This window comes from Rhamphochromis longiceps, linkage group LG10 (genome assembly GCF_057381845.1).
Source record: "Rhamphochromis longiceps isolate RC_006_pf linkage group LG10, R_longiceps_female_GT1.1, whole genome shotgun sequence".
NCBI classification, from domain to species: domain Eukaryota; kingdom Metazoa; phylum Chordata; class Actinopteri; order Cichliformes; family Cichlidae; genus Rhamphochromis; species Rhamphochromis longiceps.
Genome location: NC_140566.1, coordinates 6,063,960 through 6,087,523, shown reverse-complemented (window position 1 = coordinate 6,087,523; position 23,564 = coordinate 6,063,960). Strand labels below are relative to the sequence as shown.

The following is a 23,564-nucleotide window of genomic DNA, read 5'->3' as shown; positions in this document are numbered from 1 at the left end:
TCTGCCCCTGGGTGGGTCCGGGATGGGCGTGAGGTTCTGGGGGCGCTCCGTCTCTGGGCTGGGGCCCTGGCCGGGCCTCGGGGCCTTGGGTCCTGGTTTGTGTGTTGCCGGGGTTGTGGGCGGGTGGGTGCATGGGGGCCCATCCCTGGCGCAGGGTGCCGCCGGTGCGTCGAGCCGCCTGGGGGGCTCTTCAACTGGTGGGGGAGAGTGTCACATCTTGCAGGAGCTTTCCTCTCCTCAGGAACTCTCTGCAGGAGGGGGAGATACAGGAGAGGTGGAGGAAGATCTCAGCCTGGGCGTCTATTGTCTCATGTAGTCTGGAAGATGAATGGATGGTGGGGTGGGTGCAGTTTTCTCTGTGGTGGGGTTGGGTGGACTGTCCCGGGCTCTGTGGGGCCGGGGGGCGCTGCTGCGCTGGGCCCCGGTCTGGATGGGCCTGGGCCCCCTTTCCCTGGCGGGTCGCGGAGTATGGGAGTGCCTACTGGGGTCAGCGGGGGAGCTGGCCCCAGGGAGGGGTCACCTGCCCCTCCCTTCCTTCCCTCCCCATCTCCAGCTGCCTCCCTCTTCCCACTCCACCACAACCACCCACACATGCAGGGCCTTGGAGTAGGGGTATGTCACCAGGGTGCAGAGGAGGCTACCCCCCCCTCTGTCCCCTTCTGGCTGCCTCTGCCTCAATTTTATCCCACAACTTAGACATTCACATTACTCACACTCTCATTACGCATACATATAGGATCTTGGGGGTGGGCACGATACACAGAGTCCAAATTACCATCAGGGTGTACACCTTACCCCTGGCGTCGTTGCCCACCTCTCAATTTTGAATACACGTAGACATTGAGGGCTAACAGGAGGGACTATGCGCTTACCTGCTGCTCTCTGGCAGGTAGCTCCATGCCCTCCTGGGTTTTAAATGCACCTTAGAACACACATGCATCAACACTACAATGAGCGGGTGGAGGGAGGTTTGGAGTCTTCTCTCACCCCCGTTCTCTGCGGCCTGCTGGAGCGGGGGGGCTAGGAGGAGTTGGCCGTCCAACTGCGGTCTGGAGTGTGGGGCCTCCCTGCTGCTGCAGAGTCGGGGCGGTCTGCCTCTCCCCACCGCAGGGAAAAGGGTAACACCACCTGGGTCTGGGTGCAGTTCCCCCCTCCAGGGGCAAGGGTACCTAGACCCGGTTCGTAGAGTACGCTTGGGGAGTGTGATCGTGTGTACAGCGTCTCTTTATGTCTGTCTCCATGTTGGTTGAGTGTGGAGTAAGTGCATATGAGAGCATGAGGGTGGGGATGGATGTTTGTGTCTGTGTGTGCCTGTATGTCTGTGTCTATATGTCAGGTTGGGTATCAGACGCCACCTCTCTGGGGACATCTCAGGCCCTCCAAGGTTTGGAGGCCTATCTCCACCCACCACTTCCCCTGCCAGTGGCGGACTCCCTCAGGTGTCGGTGCGTTGGTGGTTCTTTGTGTCTGGGGGTGGGCGTCCGGGTACACACCGGCTCACTCCTTGGCGGCCGCTTATCGGGGCCTGGAGCCTGGGGCTCGCTCGGGCCACTTCGGAGGTGGGGTGCCCCTGGCCTCTCGGCCTGGGGCTCGGTCACTCAGGCACAGCTGGCTGCCGGCGGAGCTCACGGGCGCGTCACTGCAACTCCCCCTGGCTTCTGCTCCGCGGCTGCTGAGTGAGCCCTCATCTGGGACTCTCCTCAGCTCTTACTGGGACAGTGGCGCGGCTGCCCCTCTGTTGGTCTTCCTTAGTCTCTTGTGTTCTGGGGACCTCTGGATGTCTGGAGTTTTGATCTCCTCCATACCTGCTTCATACCCTGGAGGACGGGGCTGTGGCTCCCCACACTCCCTAGCAGATCGTTACATGGAGAAACCTTTGGAATGCAAGCATGCTGATCCACACAGGTATGCACACAGGTGTACACACGGGTATTCACAGACGCGGACTACAGCTTTCTTGGCTGCTGCCTCAAAGCACATTGTACGCTGTCTATCTTGCGTTTTTTTTGTTTTGTTTGTTTTTCTTTCTTTCTTCTCCCCCTTCTCACCGTCTCTTCTCCCCTTTGGTTTTCTTTCTCTCCCTCTCTTTCTTTCATTCTCTCTCCCTGTCCTATCCCCCAGTCATGTCTGTCCCGTTTGTAGCAACTGAAAATAAAATAAATTCATAATTATAATAAAGGTCAATCAAATGGACCAATATGGCAAGGCCATGATGATCCACTTGGTAAAATAAATCCGCTTGGCATCCTTCTTGGCCTTAAGACAACAATTCTGATGGCTAAAGATCCAAACGGGGGACAAAAAAAAAAAAAAAAAAAAGACCATGCAGAAACGTTTTCAATTTGTCTCTGTGGAAAGTGTTTTTTGGCTCCCTAAAGAAGGATAGCTGTTGTCTTTTTTTGGCATTCAGGTTAAGGTGGTTTTAGATAGCAAAAGTTTTCATTTTTGTCATCTTATAAAAAAGTACATATTAAGCCTCTGAAACCAATTACATTTTCAGTTGATTGTGACTAGGGAATTTAGATAGAGTATTTCAGCTCGATTTGTGCTTTTTAACTAATTAAACCAAAATATTAGACTACACGTTAACATATCCAGTTCAACTATTTGAAAACAAAAACTTTGTCCCAAGAATGCAAAATGTATTGATCTGTAACATGGTGTGTGCTTGCGAGACCTGTGCTTTAAGCAGTGCATTTCCTCTGCAATATGCAAAAGAGGTGATTAATGGCAACAAAATAAAATGGCTTCCCAAAAGGTAAATCTACTTAAGAAAGGCTTCCTGCTACAATGCCCAAAATGTCATCACCCATGGAAATTTTTATTTATCACAAATTTATATTCAAACCTCCAGATTAGCAGATAATTAAATTTCAGTGGAAAGCAAACATGAGAATTTGTCTGAAAAAAAGGTTACAACACTGCATGCTCTCACCCTGAAGTGTCCCTGGAACAGACAGTGTGACAGAAGATTCATATTAAAGACAGATTATTGTTGTTTTCTTCACACAATGCTTAGCCTTCAGTCCAATGTACCACCCTGGATGAATAGCATTACTCACACTGTCATTTCCCTCTGCAACTGCAGGGTCATAGGAGACAGCCATATGGGAATCCACTTCTATAACAGTACTCCATCAAAGTCCAGACATGAATCAGAAAGTGTGACAGACATTTAAAGTATGAATATGCTACTCACTGCTGAGACACTCTTGACCCACTGGTTTTACCCATATCTAATTGGATTTTTTCACATGGAAATTGACTTAGAAACAACTAAAAATTGTTATTATTACTTTTTTTTTTTTTTTTTACTTATTCTGGAAGAGTAAAGAATTCATTTTACATGCAAACTGATTATGACAGTGCAGATGTCCCAAGATATTTGGGCTTAACTTGGATGTAAAAGTTGGAAAATGATCTGATAAGTAGTTCTAGGATCTACGAAAATTCCTCTCTCGCCCCTGCGAGCGGTCTATCCGTCAGGCTCAGGCTTGGGTCCTCTACCAGAGGCCTGGAAACTTGAGGGTCCTGCACGGTATCTTAGCTATTCCTAGGACTGGGTTCTTCTGAACAGAGATCTCCAATATTGTTCTTGAGATCTGTTGGAGCCACTCACCTAGCTTGGGAGTCACCACACCTAGTGCTGTTACTTTCACCCTCCACATCTTCTCAAGCTCTTCTCTTAGTCCTGGGCATCTCTCGAGCTTCTCATGTTCCTTCTTCCTGATGTTGCTGTCATTCGGGACCGCTACATCTATCACTACGGCCGTCTTCTTCAGTTTGTCTACCACCACTATGTCCGGTTGGTTAGCCACCACCATTTTGTCCATCTATATCTGGAAGTCCCACAGGATCTTAGCTCGGTCATTCTCCATCACCCTTGGGGGCGTCTCATATTTTGACCTCGGGACTTCCACGCCATATTCGGCACAGATGTCTCTGTATACTATGCTGGCCAATTGGTTATGGCTTTTCATGTATGCCCTGCCTGCTAGTATCTTGAACCCTGCTGTTATGTACTGGATTGTCTCAGGGGCGTCTTTACACAGCCTGAACCTGGGGTCTTGCCCGGTGTGATAGACTCCATCCTCTATGGATCTTGTGCTCAGAGCTTGGTCCTGTGCTGCCATAATTAGTGCCTCTGTGCTGTCCTTCAGTCCAGCTTTGTCCAGCCACTGGTAGGATTTCTACACATCAACCACCTCCTCTATCTGCTGGTAGTACATACCGTGCAGGGGCCTGTCCTTTCACAATGGTTCCTCCTCTTCCTCCTCTTTCTGGGGTTTTTGCTGCCTGCGGTATTCACTGAGCATGCGGTCGGTTGGGGCCATCTTCCTGATGTATTCATGGATGTTCGCTGCCTCAACCTGGACTGTAGTGCTGACATTCTTTGTCCCCGGCCGCTTAGCATACAGCCTCAGGGACCTGGACTTGGGGTAAAAACCCTCCACGCATGGTCAGGAGCTTCCTGGTCTTGATGTTTCTGTCTCCTCCTCTATCTCCTCCTTTGGCCAGCTGAGATGGTTACTGGAGCCTGTTCAGGGAGATTGCTGTGGTCTGCCCTCAGATCCACTAGCCACTGAGCATTGCTGTTATGGGTTGTGTCCTTCTCCCATATGGTCTTCCAGGATTGCTCTGTCTCCAGCCTTGGTGGTGCTGTTTTCATATTGTTTCTCTGGCACTAAGAGTACACCTTGGCTGGTTCCGTGAAGAACAATTGGCTTATTCTCCTGCCTTCTATCTCTCTGGAGTATCTCTTCAAGCAGCTGGCCAAGTCTGTGAGTCTTTGCTTGGCAGTTTCCAAGGCTTAGGTATGGACAGCTCGCTGTAATTCTTAAGCACCTTCCTTGTCACACCTCTCTGCAGCTCCAATAGTTGGCTAACCTCCCTCCATGCTACCTTGATCTTAGCCTCTAGTCTCCTTCTCCATGTAAATTTTAATTCTCAATATTAAATTGAACATTTTGAATGTTTAGAATTACTTGAAACATCTGATCTAATGCAGGGCTATTCCTGCATAATTATAAATCTCTCTAAAGTTGACTGTGTTGATGTTTTCCTCTTCCTGATGATTACATACATATGGCAAGGCAAGGCAAATTTATTTGTATAGCACAATTCAACAACAAGGTGATTCAAAGTGCTTTACAGAGACATTAGAAACAAAAACAAATAAAAAGCATGATTTAAAATTGATTAAAACAAGCAAACTAACTAACTAAACACACATTTCACACCTGTTCGCGCGATCTGAACCCTTATCGTAAGGGGAGCTACCAGTCCTTCTGTGGACGAGCTACTTTCTATTTTAAATTCCCTGAATTTAAAATACTCTCTAGACCCAGTCTAGACCCAGTTGGGGAGCTACCCAGAGCTCTAATCCCACACCTGTTCGCGCGATCTGAACCCTTATCGTAAGGGGAGCTACCAGTCCTTCTGTGGACGAGCTACTTTCTATTTTAAATTCCCTGAATTTAAAATACTCTCTAGACCCAGTCTAGACCCAGTTGGGGAGCTACCCAGAGCTCTAATCCCACACCTGTTCGCGCGATCTGAACCCTTATCGTAAGGGGAGCTACCAGTCCTTCTGTGGACGAGCTACTTTCTATTTTAAATTCCCTGAATTTAAAATACTCTCTAGACCCAGTCTAGACCCAGATGGGGAGCTACCCAGAGCTCTAATCCCACACCTGTTCGCGCGATCTGAACCCTTATCGTAAGGGGAGCTACCAGTCCTTCTGTGGACGAGCTACTTTCTATTTTAAATTCCCTGAATTTAAAATACTCTCTAGACCCAGTCTAGACCCAGATGGGGAGCTACCCAGAGCTCTAATCCCACACCTGTTCGCGCGATCTGAACCCTTATCGTAAGGGGAGCTACCAGTCCTTCTGTGGACGAGCTACTTTCTATTTTAAATTCCCTGAATTTAAAATACTCTCTAGACCCAGTCTAGACCCAGTTGGGGAGCTACCCAGAGCTCTAATCCCACACCTGTTCGCGCGATCTGAACCCTTATCGTAAGGGGAGCTACCAGTCCTTCTGTGGACGAGCTACTTTCTATTTTAAATTCCCTGAATTTAAAATACTCTCTAGACCCAGTCTAGACCCAGATGGGGAGCTACCCAGAGCTCTAATCCCACACCTGTTCGCGCGATCTGAACCCTTATCGTAAGGGGAGCTACCAGTCCTTCTGTGGACGAGCTACTTTCTATTTTAAATTCCCTGAATTTAAAATACTCTCTAGACCCAGTCTAGACCCAGATGGGGAGCTACCCAGAGCTCTAATCCCACACCTGTTCGCGCGATCTGAACCCTTATCGTAAGGGGAGCTACCAGTCCTTCTGTGGACGAGCTACTTTCTATTTTAAATTCCCTGAATTTAAAATACTCTCTAGACCCAGTCTAGACCCAGCTGGGGAGCTACCCAGAGCTCTAAACCCACTTAACAAACAAACAAACAAACAAACAAAACAGTATATAAAATCAAAACAGATAAAATCAGAACAGTAGATAAAATCAGTAGTTAATGTAAGTTTTGAAATTTAAGCTTAACAAACAAACAAAACAGTATATAAAATCAAAACAGATCAAATCAGAAATAGATAAGATCAGTAGTTAGTGTAAGTTTTGAAATTTAAGCTTAAAAGTGTGGATTTGGTGCTTTATTCAAATGCAGCTCAGAATAGGTGAGTCTTCAACCTGGATTTAAATAAACTGAGTGTTTCAGCTGATCTGAGGCTTTCTGGGAGTTTGTTCCAGATATAAGGAGCATAAAAGCTGAATGCAGCTTCTCCGTGTCTGGTTCTGACTCTGGGAACTGATAAAAGACCGGATCCAGATGACCTGAGGGATCTGGAAGGTTCATACTGGGTCAGGAGGTCACTGATGTATTTTGGTCCTAAACCATTCAGAGCTTTATAGGCCAGCATCAGAACTTTAAAGTCTATCCTCTGACGGACAGGCAGCCAGTGTAAAGACCTCAGAGCTGGACTGATGTGGTCCACTTTTTTGGTCTTAGTGAGGACTCGAGCAGCAGAGTTCTGAATGAGCTGTAGTTGTCTGACTGATTTTTTAGGTAGACCTGTAAAGATGCTGTTACAGTAATCAAGCCTACTAAAAATGAATGCATGGACTAGTTTTTCCAGGTCCTGTTGAGACATCAGATCTTTTATCCTTGAAATATTCTTGAGGTGATAGTAAGCTGATTTTGTTATTGTCTTAATGTGTTTTTCTAAGTTTAGGTCTGCATCCATCATTACACCCAAATGTCTCGCCTGGTTTGTGGTTTTTAGATGTATAGATTGAAGTTCTCTGGTGACCTGTAATCGTTTTTCTTTGGCGCCAAAGACTATTACTTCAGTTTTGTTTTTGTTTAGTTGGAGAAAATTGTGGCACAACCAGTCATTAATTTCCTCAATGCATTTACCAAGAGCCTGTACAGGGCCTCGGTCTCCTGGTGACATTGTGATATATATTTGTGTGTCATCTGCATAGCTGTGGTAGTTTATTTTGTTGTTCTTTATAATCTGTGCCAGTGGGAGCATGTAAATGTTAAACAGAGGGGGTCCCAAGATGGAACCTTGGGGAACTCCACATGTGATACTTGTCTGCTCGGATGTGAAGTTACCTATTGATACAAAGTATTTCCTGTTTTCTAAGTATGTTTTGAACCAGTTTAGTACAGTTCCTGAAAGACCTGCCCAGTTCTCCAGTCGTTTGAGTAATATGTTGTGGTCAACTGTATCAAATGCTGCACTGAGATCCAGTAAAACTAGGACTGACATTTTTCCACTGTCTGTGTTCAGACATATGTCATTAAACACTTTTGTCAGAGCGGTTTCAGTGCTGTGGTTCTGTCTAAAACCTGACTGGAAGGCATCGTAGCAGTTATTCTGTTTTAAGAAGTAATTGAGCTGTTGAGAAACTGCTTTTTCAATGATCTTACTTAAAAATGGGAGATTTGAGATCGGCCTGTAGTTTTTCATTTGTGTCTTGTCAAGATTGTCCTTTTTCAGTATAGGTTTGATTACAGCAGTTTTTAGTGGTTCTGGAAACACACCTGACATTAAGGAAAAGTTGACGATCTGTAACAGGTCTGACTCTAAAGTCTTTGAGACCTTTTTGAAAAAACTTGTTGGCAGGACATCTAAACAGCAAGAGGAGGAGTTCAGTTGACCTAAGATGTCCTCCAGGTCTTTGCTGTTAATCGGGTGAAACTGTTTGATGGTGTTTAAACAGTACATATCCTGGATCTGCTGTTGATGTACCAACTGCTTGTCTAATCTTTTGGATTTTGTCTGTGAAGAATTTGGCAAAGTCATTGCAGGCCATGGTTGAATGAAGTTCAGCTGCCACTGGCACAGGAGGGTTTGTTAGCCTGTCAACTGTAGAAAATAAGACCCGATCATTATGGCTGTTTTTAGTGATGATGTCAGAGAAGTAGGACCTTCTTGCATTCCTCAGTTGTAAATTATAATTGTGAAGTTTCTCTTTATAGATGTCATAATGAACCTGGAGGTTTGTTTTTCTCCATCTGCGCTCAGCTTTCCTACACTCTCTTTTTTCATTTTTCACTAGTGTGGAGTTTCTCCATGGAGACTTTTTCCTTCCAGAGATAACCTTCACCTTAATGGGGGCAATAGTATCCATTACATTTAACATTTTTGCATTAAAGCTATTGACGAGCTCATTGACTGAACCTTTGGACAGGTCAGGTGTTAATGGGAAGACCTGGTTAAAGATCTCACTACTGTTTTCAGTTATACACCGTTTTGTGATCACTGCTGTTGATATATTTGTGTGGGCTGAGATTTTACTTTCAAAGAAAACACAGTAATGATCAGATAAGCCCACATCAGACATAGTAATGTTTGAAATGCTCAGGCTTTTGGAGATCAGTAGGTCGAGAGTGTGTCCTCTATTATGTGTGGCCTCTGTTACATGCTGAGTCAGCCCAAAGTTGCCCAGAGTGTTACTCAGGTCTTTAGTCCCTTTGTCCTGAGGGTTGTCCACATGGATGTTAAAATCCCCAACAATAATTACACAGTCGAAATCAACACAGATCACAGACAGCAGTTCACTGAGGTCATTAAAAAAGTCTGTGCAGTATTTGGGAGGCCTGTAAACATTAAGAAACACAACTTTGGATGGGGCCTTCAGCTGTAAAGCCACATATTCAAAAGACTGAAAACTTCCAGGAGATAGCTGCTTACATTGAAATGATTCATTAAATAAGACAGCAACCCCTCCTCCTCTCCTGCTCACCCTGGCCTCACTGATAAACTGTAGTTAGGAGGGGTCGTCTCGATGAGAACAGCTCCACTGTTATTTTGGTCCAACCAAGTTTCAGTTAAAAACATAAAATCAAGGCTGTGCTCAGTGATTAAATCATTAATTAAAAATGTTTTCCCAGCTAAAGATCTAACGTTTAATAAAGCCAACTTAAGTGTTTTAGAGGCATTACTTGTCCCCTCGTGTTTGGGAGCAGTCTGTGGCACACAAGGTATGTTTACTATATTTAAAGATCTTTTAGAGTGCAGCTCTCTGTGTTTTGACCAGGCCACATGTCTCCTTCTGTCACCTAAAAGTACAGAAATTTTAAAACCTTCTAGTAAACAGGGTCCCAGCTTCTCCTGGGAAAAGTCACCACTGCCATAATCCTCGCAGCCCGGACCCTCCACACATCACACATCAGACTGCGGAGACAAAGCATGAAGGTGGTAAGGAGGAACTAAGGGGGGCGAGGCTGGGCAATGTGACTTCGATTGCTCTGTTGAGGGTGGGGCTCGGTGGCGAACCTTTGGCTGCTTTGGTGGGGGGTTTATGGGGGACAAAGAGGGATTGGGCCGGGGGGTAGATCTGAGCCCAGCATTGACCCGCTCCATCATCTCTTCAGTGAATTTCAGGTGTGGGGAGGAGGGAGAAAGGGAGGGAGAGGAGGGTGATGGCCTGTCAGGGGTTTGGGGGACTGGGGAAGATCCTGGTCCTGGTCGTTGGTGTTGTTGAGAGAGTTGGAGGCAAATAGGGACCCCTCTTCTTGCCTCAGATGTCTCTCCTTTCTGAGGCTCTTCCCGGGTGGGGGCAGATGGAGCTCCTCCTCAAGGTTTCTGCTGGGCTTTGTCTGTTCTTGGAGTACTGTTTGTTCCTCTTTATGAGATAACTCCTCGTTTATCTCAGCCTTGGCTCCAAGCACAGATGGATGACGTATGGAATAAAACAAGTTGGAGGTGAACAGTTTCACCCCTGACTTGTTAAAATTAAATCCATTTGCTTTAAACAGATGCCTGCGTTCCCAAAAAATATTAAAGTTGTTGATAAAATGCACTGAGTGGTCAGCACATGCTGATATAAGCCATTTATTCAGTGTAAACAGCCTGCTGAATCTCTCGTCTCCTCCTCTGACCGGCGGTACAGGCCCACTGATGAATACAGCTGCATTCAGAGAGTTTACAGTGTTTAATAATCCAATAAAGTCCCGTTTCAGAACCTCCGATTGTTGTTTGGACACATCGTTTGACCCTGTATGCAGGACAATGTTTGTCACAGTTGGATATTCATCTGCAATTTGAAGAATTCTCTCCTTCAGGATGTTGACCATATCGTTAGGAAAGCAGAGGACTTTAGTGTTCTTACCGCACATGCTTTGTACATCCTTTACGGCAGAGTCACCCACAATCAGCGTTTCAGGCCTAGCCTTTAGCTTTCCCCGTGGATTTTCAGGCCTTACTTCGCTACTTTTAGATGGATGGTTGTCCGATATAGATCCAGGGTCCTTTGATAGTGGAGCAAATCTGTTCTGCAGTTTCACATTCAGTTGTTTTGAAGGTTTGTTGTTAACCTTCCTATTCACGGTTGTCCAGTCCTGTTTCCTCTCGTATACAGGGGTAGAAGAGCTTCTCTGTCTCGTAGGAAGTGAAGGCCAGTCGGTTTCAGAGATTTCAGCTCGCTGTGCCCTGCCTGTGGTACGTCCTCCCCCTTCCAGGAGACATGATTTATGTCTTGGTTTTGCACCAAGACAGTCCAAGGGGGGATTATCGCTTGAGGATTTATAATAGTGCACAAAGTCTACTTTCTTGGTCATGTTATCTGTGCTCCTTAGCTGTGTGCTAGCTTGCTCATCGCCATTGTTTTGAGTCAAAGGCAAGGTTGTTTCATTTCCACACAGTCCATTTACCTCCACGTTTACTTCTAAGTAGAGATGGCACGATACCACTTTTTTATGTCCGATACCGATACCGATATCATAAATTTAAATATCTGCCGATACCGATATGAATCCGATATAGTGTTTTTTAATCAACAAAACTGTTTTTTAAAATATCTTGCTGCATTTTGTATAAGTTCATACTCAAGTTTAAAACAACAACTACACTAAAGCTATTCTGTTATACCTGTATGCAAAAAAAAAATATTTCATAGTTCAGCAATACTGATCAATCTAATAAACTTAAACCTACACCATCCTCCCTATTCTGGTATTTTAAAGAGTACTTAGCATAAATATTAAGCAACCTAACTAATAGGGCTCCAACTCCCAGCAACAACAAAAATAAATAAATAAAAAATAGGGAACCACCCCTCACGCGCCACCTCATGATGCTTAATCGACGTAATCAACCTTAATTTGATGCAGTGTGAAAAAAAATGCACAGAAATCAATTATTTTTCAAGAAATATTAAATAGATTCAACATCTTTCTTCAACAAAATTGCAGACTGCACAGATGGTACCTTCCCAAAGGAAAAAGTACTATAGCTTACTAGGGTATATTAGACTTAATAGTTACTATATACAGTAATTGACTTCTATTCATTTTACATCAAATTAAAACTTTGGGTGTCAGATAATTATTTATTAAAAGCTAGACATTTTAAATGAGAATAAGAAAGAAAAGTATGTCTTTGTGCCCCCTTTTCCCTGTTAATGCCCTATCGGCCCCCCTGGCTAAACTTTGCTAGATCCGCCCCTGCACAGTTACCAGCGTCAGCTATGTAGAAAAAGATCCTCAAGTAGAAAGTAATATTAAATACATTCTAACAACAGCTGATCAAGCTTAAACGTGCTGCTGTTGTTCAGCCGCTGGTTTCCTCTTTCTGGTGCAAAGTGGGCCAAAAGCAAACTAGAGACACGACTGGCGACAGAAAAGCCGATCAGCTGATCGTTAAGCAGTTTCATGATTGAAGTAGCAGCAAGAAGAGGCAGTCGCTCCATATATCGTTTGTTAAGCTTAACGCAGGAATGCTTTACAAACATTCAGAGATGGACTTACACACTTGCTTTACTTCTCTCGGGGATAACTTTGTCGGAGATGAAATGCCGGGTTGCTAGCGAAGCTCCACATGCTATCCAGACCGACAGGTCCTGCATGCCACAGCCGCTCTATCACGTGATGCATACTGCTCCGACGTGCTAACGTTCTGAGGTGAGTTACGGCGTGTTGCAAGTTTTGTGAGGTGCTTTCGTGATATTTAATGGATCGGATTACATTTTTTATTTTTCTCCGATATCCGATCCAGTAATTTAGGTCAGTATCGGACCGATACCGATACGTAATATCGGATCGGTCCATCTCTACTTCTAAGCGATGAATTTTTGTCTCCAGTGCTGCAATCTTCTGCAGGAGGCTGTGGTAGTCATCTGTGGAGAGGGAAGGCATCTTGTTGCTAGTTAGCCTAGCGGTTAGCACCTTTCTAGGCTATCGAGGCTGCTCGGTGCCCAGACGCTGTAATCAGGCTTCAGCTGTGTCTAGGCCACAGACACACGGAGCGCTGAGGATAAGGTAACTATAAAAATGTTGCTGTTTCTGTTAAGAACACTTTAGTCCTAATGATCTATAAGTGTCCAGAAGCTATCGCAGGTAAGCTCATATGGAAAAAAGGGAAAAAATCAGCATAAAAATCGGTAAAAATCAATAAAAGAAGCAAAGCATTTAGAGAGCAAAGAGATGAAGCGTCCACACTCACAAAGGGGGAGGGCAGGACTTTATGTGCTAGAGCTATGTGAACACAAGGGATTTAATCATACAACAAATTATTTCCATAAATTATTCATCATTATTCACTTAGTGTTGAGCTGATCAAGGTCATGGGGCTGATATATGCACAAAATAGATGCTAATGCCTTGTCACAATTAAACCTAAGAAACATATAACTGTACATATGTCAAGGATTCTTTATCATTACAGTGGTGGGAGTATGCACAGACAGGTTCAAATACACAGTGGCAGTTTGGCAAAGGCCAGTATATGCATGTATATGTATGTGCAGTATTTATATCATTTTAAAAGTACTGTTGTTTTTCCTTTTTTTTCTTACTGAAAAGCTATTAAGGCTCAAAATAGGAAAAAAAACCTGTGACAATAATAATAATTCAGTTAGCAAAAAATTAACATATTATGAAAGTAGGAAAATAGCACAGATGGTCTTACTGTATTGCTGCTGTGTCTCCAGCTTCAAATAGATTTTTAACCACCTTAGAAACATGCAACTGAGAATGAGGAATATCTTCCACTGAGTAGGAATAAATGACTTCTTAATTATCCTGTTGTAAATTCAGCTGATGCAGAACAGCTGTTTCCTCAGCAACAAAAACACCTGCAGCCCTGCACAAGATCTGAACAATAGATTATAAGCAGCATTTTCTCACCGAAACTCACAAATCCATTTTTTGTACATATTAAATATTATTAGCATGTTAATAGTGAGAATAAAACATCACTTTAGCACTGCTGATTAAATATGTAAATGAATCTCAGTCAATTACCTGTCAAGTATCAAGTTAATCAAATGTGCAAAACACCCACACACACACACACACAGAAAGACAGCCTTTTTTACTTTTAAGATTAGGGTTAAAACATTCCTTTTTGATAAAGCTTATAGTTAGGGCTGGATCAGATGACCGTAATCACAATCTCAGGCAGTCTTCAATAGGCCTAGGTCTTTTTATGATACACTGCCTGTTTATTCTTTTCATACCTATAGTTCATTTACTCTAGTTCAAATCAGTTGATGAATTTGTAATTTTGTAGCTTTTCCCTGTGATTTTGTCATGGTCCCTCAGTCCTTGTTGTACAACCTGCCACGTTGTTCGCTTTGTTTTTGTCTGTCTCTACTTTTTCATTTCCTGGTGTGTGTGTGTGTGAGAGAGACAGAGAGAGAGAGGGAGAGTATGTGTTTGAAATGGGCATTGTCTTGACCCGAGTGGTTTCCTGCATTTGAGGTCACACACAGGGTGACAATTAGTGATGTGTCAGTCCCAAACGAAAAGCCGGATCTTTGACGTGAACGACGCGAGCCGGCTCCTTTTTTTTTTTTTTCTTTCTCTCACCCTCTCTCTCGCACTTTTTTTCCGCGTCACTCCGCAGGCGAGCCTTGTGCTTTGCGCTGGGAAGAGGGGGAAGGGGCGGTATAGTTACACTGGCAGCAGCACAGGAACAGAGCAGGATGGAAAGAGAGAGAAAGAGAGCCAGGGACAACAATGTCACATTAGAAAGGTATTGTGGACTGGTGCCAGCTGAACTACCTCCAGATCAACGCCAGTAAAACCAAGGAACTGGTGGTAGACTTCCGCAGGCACAAGCATTCTCCACTGCAACCACTGAACATCCAAGGTATGGACATTGAGGCTGTGGACAGCTACAGGTACCTTGGTGTTCATCTGAACAATAGACTGGACTGGACTCATAACTCAGACGCCCTCTACAGGAAAGGGCAGAGCAGGCTGTACCTGCTGCGGAGACTCAGGTCGTTTGGAGTGGAGGGCCCACTCCTGAAGAAATTCTATGACTCTGTTGTGGCTTCTGCTAGTGATGTGCAATACCACGGATTTCCTTTCCGATCCGATACCAAGTACTTTTCAGGGTGGTATCGACGATACTGATCCGATACCGATACTTTATACAAAAAAACGTATTTTATTTATTGTATCTCAAATTATAGCGTCATAATGATTACAGGTCATCAGATTACTTGTTCTTATCACTTAATAATGCATAGTTCATCATATGGAAATAAAAAAAACTGAAGTTGTGCGCTATTTGAACATGTTGCCTGCCTGCAGCACTAAAGGACTCTGTGAGAGACGTGTGTCTCGCCCTAGCAGCACCTGTCCCTCTCCTCCTCTTCAGTTCGTCTCAACATACGCTACTCATATTCTGTGATATGATTTACTCTGAGGTGTTTGACAAGGTTAGTGATGTTGCCACAACCAAACATGCCATCCCTCCCGATTTTTCCGGGAGAATCCCGGAGCCACCATTCTCCCGAATTTCCACCTGGACAACAAAATTGAAAAACCATATCGCAGAATTCATAGCGCGGCCGAGCCAATTCCAGTTTCCAGCTGTCATCCCTGATGGACAACATCTCCCACCCCATGCAGCAGACTGTGACAGCACTGAGCAGCTCCTTCAGTGGGAGACTGCAGCACCCACGGTGTGGGACGGAGAGATTTCGCAGGTCTTTCCTCCCCACTGCTGTCAGACTCCATAATAAAGACTTTAACTGATCAAGCACACACATCCATACATATGCAATAATACTAAGTGCAATAATCCTTTCTGTCATCGTTGTATTTTTACTCAGTTGTATATAGTATTTCTATTTGTATTCTATTTTTCTTATTGTATATTTATTTTATTTTATTCTACTGTATATAGTATTTTATTTTATTCTATTCTGTACAGTTGTGTACTGTATTTATTCTTATTGTATTCTAAACTTTTGCACTGTCCACTTCCTGCTGTGACAAAACAAATTTCCCACGTGTGGGACTAATAAAGGTTATCTTATCTTATCTTATAGTAATCATCCACAACTATTTTCAGTTGCGGATGATAAAGGATTCAGAAAGTTTATTCACGCAGGCCCAAATGACAGAGAATATGCATCTTCTTTTTGTTTTCATATTTTAATTTATATTTAATTGTGTTGTGGTTTGCAGTGTTTTGTGTTGTTTCACTTTAAATTTGTTTAAAAGGAAAAAGCTGAAAATTTAAATAGTTAAAAGTTGAAATGTGAATAGTTGATTTTTGTATTGTATGATTTATTTATTACATTTTATGTGGAGTGAATAAATAAAAGTATATTTACGGTGGCCCCTAGACACAAAGCACGTAAAAACTCCAAAACACGTAAAAACTCCGAAACACGTAAAAACTCCAAAGCATGTACAAACTCCAAAACACGTACAAAATACAACAGAAGTGCTCCAGGATGCTAGGTGCAGTGTTGAGCTTTGTTACCTAGTGGCTACACAAGCCAGCAAGTACCAACGACCGGATTTGGTGTGTGGTAGTAACAGATAAATGAAATTTTTTTTAAATTATTTGAATATATATGAGTGCTTGTGTATAAACTGTGAAAGTATGTTATACTACTTTCACAGTGAATCACATTTTATAGTAATACACTCTGAATGAGGATTTAAGTAAATACTCTTAGATCTACAGTAGAAAACAACAGAAATCCGGATGGTGTAATAGTATAATCTCAGTAACATCACCAATTGTTACATTTGCTGTATTTTACAGCTGTTTCCATGAGTACGGTGAGTTACCGTAAAAATAATGTAATCTCATGGAATTTTCCCACAATTACATGCAAATTACAGTACTAAACTGCTAACATCCTTTAGAGTTTTTTACTGTTGATTTTGCACTACTAAGCTATGGAAATTACTGCAAAGGCTAACAGTGTAGATGTGTGAGGTCTTGCAGCAAGCTATCAAATCCGGTGCATTTCTCGGCTTTTAAAAAAACGCTATGCGTCGCCAGGTGTTTCATCAGATTTGAGGTTTTACAGCCTTTGCACAGTATCACCTTAAAGCACTTGTTGCAGGCTGCTGAGTTTGCATCTTTTGCTGTGAAGTAAGTACAGCCAGACTTTTGACTGCTCGCCGTGGGCATTTTTAATCTGTAGCTCTGCTCTAAAACAACGTACGTACCTGGGCCCGCCTACTATCCTTGGAAAGTGTATGACATCTCAAGAAAAAAAAAAGCACCGAAATAAAGCACCGAAATGTGCGCTGTTTTTCGGTGTGGTTACTACCGTTTATGTCAGAACCAGTGCCATACCGGTACCCATCCCTAAAGTCGTTTTACCTCTCTTTTCAACCAACGGCATTCTTTCTTCAGCAGCCATTATCCTCTCCTCTCCAAATAACTTCTGCTTAGCTTTCCAAGCTTTCCGAGCTTCCCTCGGGTCCTCTTAATTGTTGTGACGTGTGTTCGAAATGCAGAGAGGTGCGCTCGATTTGCCACACAGAGCAGCGTGAGAGTAAAGCACGAGGGAGGTGCTAATAATCGGCTCAGTCATTTTTAATGATCGTTGAAAGCCCAGATCGTAATTTAGATTAAAATCTGATTAACTGAGCAGCCCTACTTGGTAATGCCTTGTAGGCTGCTTGGCCAATGCTTGGTAAGTTTTTGAGGCCCTCATTAACAATGTGTCACAAGATTTCATTAATCACTTCATTTTTGTATAAATTGATGACATCCTGATTTTTTTTCCCAGTCTCTCCAGGAACATCAGAAATGCATCTGCCTGGTAATTTAGCACCTCCTGGAGGAAATGGATGTAAAAGGAGAAAAATGTGAAACTCCTGAATCAGACACCTCTGTTCTAGGACTTTTGGCAGTACCCTCCAAGCAAGATGATAGTAAAATGCATCTATGTGCCTCACCTACAGAGAAAAATTACAACGTTGTGCCATCAAGCTGGCACTGGAAGAGTGGAGGCATTGGGTAGAGGGCTCAGAACAGCCTTTTATAGTCTGAATGGATCACAAGAATCTGGCGTTCCTGACTGTACATGCAAACCAGGAGCTGAAAAGCGCTCTTCAGTGCATTGTCTTCTCTATTCAGTGAACATGGAGCTCTCAGCTGATGCAGGTCAAGCACATCCAAAATTTTACAGGCCTATCTCCCTTTGAGCATCACTAAGCTATCAACCTACACTCTTCCCGGAAGGTGAAGGTGAGCAAACTGTTCCTTCTATTCAGCATTACTTCCGTCAAAGCCACCATGTCAGAAGAGCCACATGTTCAAACTTGTTAAGGACAAAGGAGCACAAAAAGCGGCTGAGTGATCGCCACCAAACCCCAAATGTGTGCCTCGGTCTGCCATTCTCAACAAGACTATGTTGTGTTGTAAGCACCCTGACTACATTGCCAGGAGGTTTCTGTTAGAAAAGGGGTACTGCTTTGGTCCCTCAGTTAATGCTGTGTGACCTACCATTTTGGCTTTGTTGTGTCTGTGTCTCCAGTCTCCAATTTCCAGTTAGTGAAACCTGGCCCCTACTGTTGCTGTTGTTGTTGTTGGTGGTGGTTTTTTTTTTTTCAAACTGTTCCTGTGTCCAAGTTTGTGTGAAGACAGCCTGATGGGGAGTGGTGAGCCTTTTCCAGTTAAGATTTAAAAATGGACTATTATTTGTTTGGACATTTTGTAATCCTTGTGGAGACTGGACAATGACAAACGTGTTGAGCTTTCTTTTTTTTCCTGAACATTTTATTAGGCCTTCAACTTATAAAACCCCTCCCACCCTGAAAACCCCAACCCACCCAAAAGTGTCATATTCTCAGCACATATGTATATCAGTTACAACATAATTCTCTGTACAAACAAATCCGTTATAAATTGTAAAAAGGGTTTCCTGATCCAGTAGAAGTCTTCAATCTTTTCTTTAGCCAAGAATGTCAACTTTTCCATTGCAAGATTACACGTCATTTCTTTGATCCATTGATTCGGGGTCCATGTATATCCTTCCATCTTAAATAAATAATGTATTTGGCATGTAACATGCAGAAGTTTAACAGCTTTCTTTTCTTTCCATGGAGTATGAACTGTTCAGGGAGAATGTGGAAAATGCACAATTTTGCATCGACTAACATGTTCTATTAACTTTAAATTAGGTCAAGAAGGTTTGCAATACCTTACATTCCCACATACAATGAAATATGGTTCCCTTCTCTTTACTGCACTTGATACAGACATATTGAGATTAAAACATTGTAGTTTTACAGGAGTAATATATGTTCTAAACAGCTATTTGTACTGTAAAATTATGCACCTTTTGTTAAGGGTTTGGGTTTGAGCCACAAGACAAGCCTTCAAGTTAATTATAGAGTTCTACAAGCTTCCGTGCTTGGACCAATTCTGTTGCCTAAGGGAAGCAATTATCTGGCTTCATGGATAGATTTGGGTGTCATCTGCATAGCAGTGAAAATGTATGCTATGCCTTCTAATAATACTGCCTAAGGGAAGCCTGTATAACACACCAATTACATAAACTACAGGAATGTCTTAAAGACACAAAGACATAAAGAGAAAAATGACCTCAAATGTTCTGCTTCTAAATTCAGATAAAATTGAGGTATCTCAGCCCTAAAAATCTTAGAAATATGGTATCTAACCAGATGCCTACTCTGGCATTACCTTGGCCTCCGGTAACACTGTGAGGAATCTTGGAGTATTTTTTTTTTTTTAACCAAGATATGTCCTTCAATGTGCATATTAAACAAATATGTAGGACTATCTATTTTTTGTGTGTTTGTGCAGTATCTCTCAAATTAGAAATATACTATCTCAGAGTGATCCTAAAGTACTATTTCATGTATTCATTACTTCTAGACTGGACTACTGTAATTCATTAGTGTCAGGATGTCCTAAAAACTCCCTGAAAAGCCTTCTCAATCCAAAATGTATTGTGTAATGTTCAAGATTACTGACAGGGACTAGAAAGAGAGAGCATATTTCTCTTATATTGGCATTTTTTTTTATTGGCTCCATGTTATATACAGAATCAAATTTGAAAACCTTCTCATCTCTCATCTCATCTGCAGATGACCGCCCCTCCCTGAGCCTGGTTCTGCCAGAGGTTTCTTCCTGGTAAAAGGGAGTTTTTCCTTCCCACTGTCGCCAAAGTGCTTGTTCATAGGGGGTCATATGATTGTTGGGTTTTTCTCTGTATCTATTATTGTACGATCTACTGTGCAATATAAAACGCCTTGAGGTGACTGTTGTGATTTGGCGCTATATAAATAAAATTGAATTAAATTGAATCATCACATACATGGTCTTGAATAATCAGACTCCATCTCATCTTAATGACATTATAATACCATATCAACCCAATAGAACTGTGGGGGTGTGGTTGGTGACCCGGGTGCAGGGGAGGACTGGAGCAGCAGATTGAGGGTATGGCGTCTGGGGAGGCTGGTTTTCGCAGCTGGTGAGCATCATCTAATCATGTATTCTCTTTTTCAGTAGCAATAGAGGGAGAGAGCACAGAGCCCTAAGAACTGCAAAGTGCAGGAGTGCGAGAGTGAAAGTGCAAAACAGTGAAACACTGTTAACAAAATAAAAGTTATCAGGAGCATCTGGGTCATGCTGGGTCTTTTGTCTCCACAAGAACACTTCCCATTCAGACTGCAGGTTTATTTGTGTTTCCTAGGCTGTTTAAAAGAAGAATGGGGAGCAGAACCTTTAGCTTCCAGATGTAGGGAACCAGCTCCCAGCTTGTATTTGGGGGACACATACCCTCTCTACTTTTAAGGTTAGGCTTAAGACATATCATCATCATCATCATCATCATCATCATTTATTTATTTATATAGCACTTTAAAAACACACCTGGTAGACCAAAGTGCTGTACAATACTAATATGCACATAGTAATAAAACCAGACATAGCAATAAAGTTAAAAAAACAATAAAAAATGAAAAAAATAAATAAATAAAAATAAAATAAAATAAAAATGCCATATGCATAAAATAACCCTGAATTCTGCACTTCCAATGATGCACTGTTTCTTTTTCATTCACCTTATTCACTCTCTGTGTCTATACACCACTCTGCATTTAATCATTAGTTATTATTAATTTCTGACACTCTCATCCACAGTGTGTCTTTGTCCTTCCTTCACCCCCAACTGTTCACAGCAGATGGGTGCCCCTCCCTGAACCTTATTCTACTAAAGTTGAGTTTTTCCTTCCCACTGCAGCCAAAGCACTTACTGAAAGGGGGGCATATGATTGTTGGGCTTTGTTAGTGTTATTGAAGGATCTTTAGCTTTCAATATAAAGTGCACTGAGGAAACTGTTGTTGTAATTTGGTGCTGTATAAATAAAACTGAATTGAATTGAGTTGAACTTAGCCTCAAAACATTTGATATGTTAAACCATTCTTTTCTAACCTTCTCAAGATGGGGCTTATAATACTAAAGTGTTACAAAATCTTTCTGCCAGCTGTATCCATATATACATCTTGCCATAGAAAGGTCATACAGCCACACCATTTAACTTTTTTTTTATTCTCATTAAATGCCACCAAGTGGTTAGATTAGCATAGATGAAACTTTAATGACCCCCACGAGGGAAACTAATGGGGTGTCACTCTACAGTTTTGATAAAGTTGAATGGATTCATACCCTGGGGCACTGATAAAACCATCTGAGAACAGCAGGTTAGAAAGTTGCAATGCATTTTTCACATCCAGAAATAATTGAATTCAGTTCAGTTCAGTTGAACTGAATTGAACTGCTTTATACTGTAATAAGCATGAAATAAAAAATGTTAGTTGAAACATTTGGGAAATACCTTGAGGCAACCGTTATGAATTGGCACTATATAAATACAACTGAACTGAATTGAAATAAATACATCACTCTGCATTTAATTATGAGTTATTATTCATCTCTGGCTCTCTTACACAGCATGTATTTTGTTCCTCCCCTCATCCCCAACCAGTCGTGGCAAATGGCTGCTCCTCCTGGAGCATGGTTCTTCCTGTTGAAAAGGGAGTTTTCCTTCCCACTGTTGCCAAAGTGCTTGCTCATAGGGGGTCTGATAGTCTGATAGGTTTTCTCCGTATTATTGTAGGGTCTTTACCTTACAATACTAAGCACCTTGAAGTGACTGTTGTTGTGTTTTTGGTGCTACATAAATAAAAGTTAACTAAATTAAATTGAATATCACTTCCCACCACTAAACCCTCTATCACGTTTGCATCCTCTTCGAGGAGAAAGTGGCACTCTCACCATCGATGCTACTCACCTCTGCAAGAATCTGTGGCTTCATCAGTGTCTGATGCCAGGCATCCTAAATGTTCCCCTGGGGTAAGTGACATGGACTGTTCTCCTCATGCTCTCTCCCAAGTCAGAGAAAATTAAAACTAAGGCTCTTTCATGCGTTATGCCAGCTGAACTAGTCATACAATAGACTGTTTGGGTTCTTTGGCCAGTTAATTGTGGGACTGATTGTTATGTAGCCTTGCAGCCCTCTCTGAAACAGACTGTGGTGTTTGGAGGTTGGAGGGGATCCGTCGTTTGTGAGGTTCCAAGAGAATCTTAAATCAGAACAAACGCAGCCCCTGTACCTCTACAAAGTATATTATACTCAAGTTAAAGTCAAATTCAGCAATGAAGTTGCCTTTTTGGTATTTTCTCCATTGTTTGTCAGACTCGCATTTGAATTTAATTCTCATTGCCACACAGCCAGCTTTAACAACTACAGAGTTATGGATTAAACAATGAATAACACTATGAATAAGACTAGATAAGATTATGGAGAAATAATACATAAAAAATACTATATTTACCAGTATACTATTTAGCCAGAAAAAAGAGCAGGGTTGGGAGTTATTGACGTTTATTCTGTGGCTCATTTTATACCAGCTTCTGGTATACATAACTGTTTTTTAACTTATATTTGTGATATATATTTATGTGACTTGTTGTTGCATTGCTCTCTTACATTTGGGTGATATGTCTCTTCAGGTTTTTGGGTTATTTTTGAAGCACTTTCTATTACAGCTCGACAATAAAGGAGTAATAGTATGGTAACAATGGAGACAGGTCAATAACAGGTTATTTATATGTTATTAATGTGGTAATTTTTACATTATTACAATGCAATTACCAAATTAATAACCATGTAATAGCTAATTAATATCATGGTAGCAACAGTGGTTATAGTTGAGTAATATGAAATTTATGTAATTGGATAATAAGGGCCCAAAACTGGGGGCAACAATGTGGGAAGATAGCTTGGAAATGAAGTGGTAATAGTATGGTAGCAAGGAAGAAACAAGAATGTAATAATGGGGTAAATAGGGGTAAAGAACAAAGTTATTACCACTCAATTACCTGTGATAGTTTCTGTGTAATGAGCATGAAACAGAGCTGCAAAATGCAAAACTTTGTTTCTACCTAATAGCATATTAATAGCCTATTAAAGCAAACTCGCGTTATCACGGTTAACGCGTTAGTGCCGTCCAGCTCCACGCACGGGGTGATCCACAATAGCTTGCTAACGGATATTTGCCGCTTTAATGCGGTTATGGCTTTAACGTTATTTTAACAAAATGTACGCTGACAGCACTACTAATAATACTTAGAGTAGTTCTAAAAACTAAGGTTGCGTTAAAGTAAGAAAGTCATGAAATACCCTTATTATTTCCACCACCACCAGCAAATTTTGTAGTGGTTTATTTCTATTGATAAACATTAAATATTCCAATATGTTGTTTTGGGCAGAAAAGGAAAAAGATGAATTCATTATTTT

General features: G+C 42.2%; 1 protein-coding gene across 1 annotated transcript in view; it reads right to left on the bottom strand.

Moving 5' to 3' along the window:
- Positions 1-23,564, bottom strand: part of opcml (opioid binding protein/cell adhesion molecule-like) — a 277,043-nt gene that overhangs the window by 168,659 nt on the left and 84,820 nt on the right. The window lies entirely within an intron of this gene.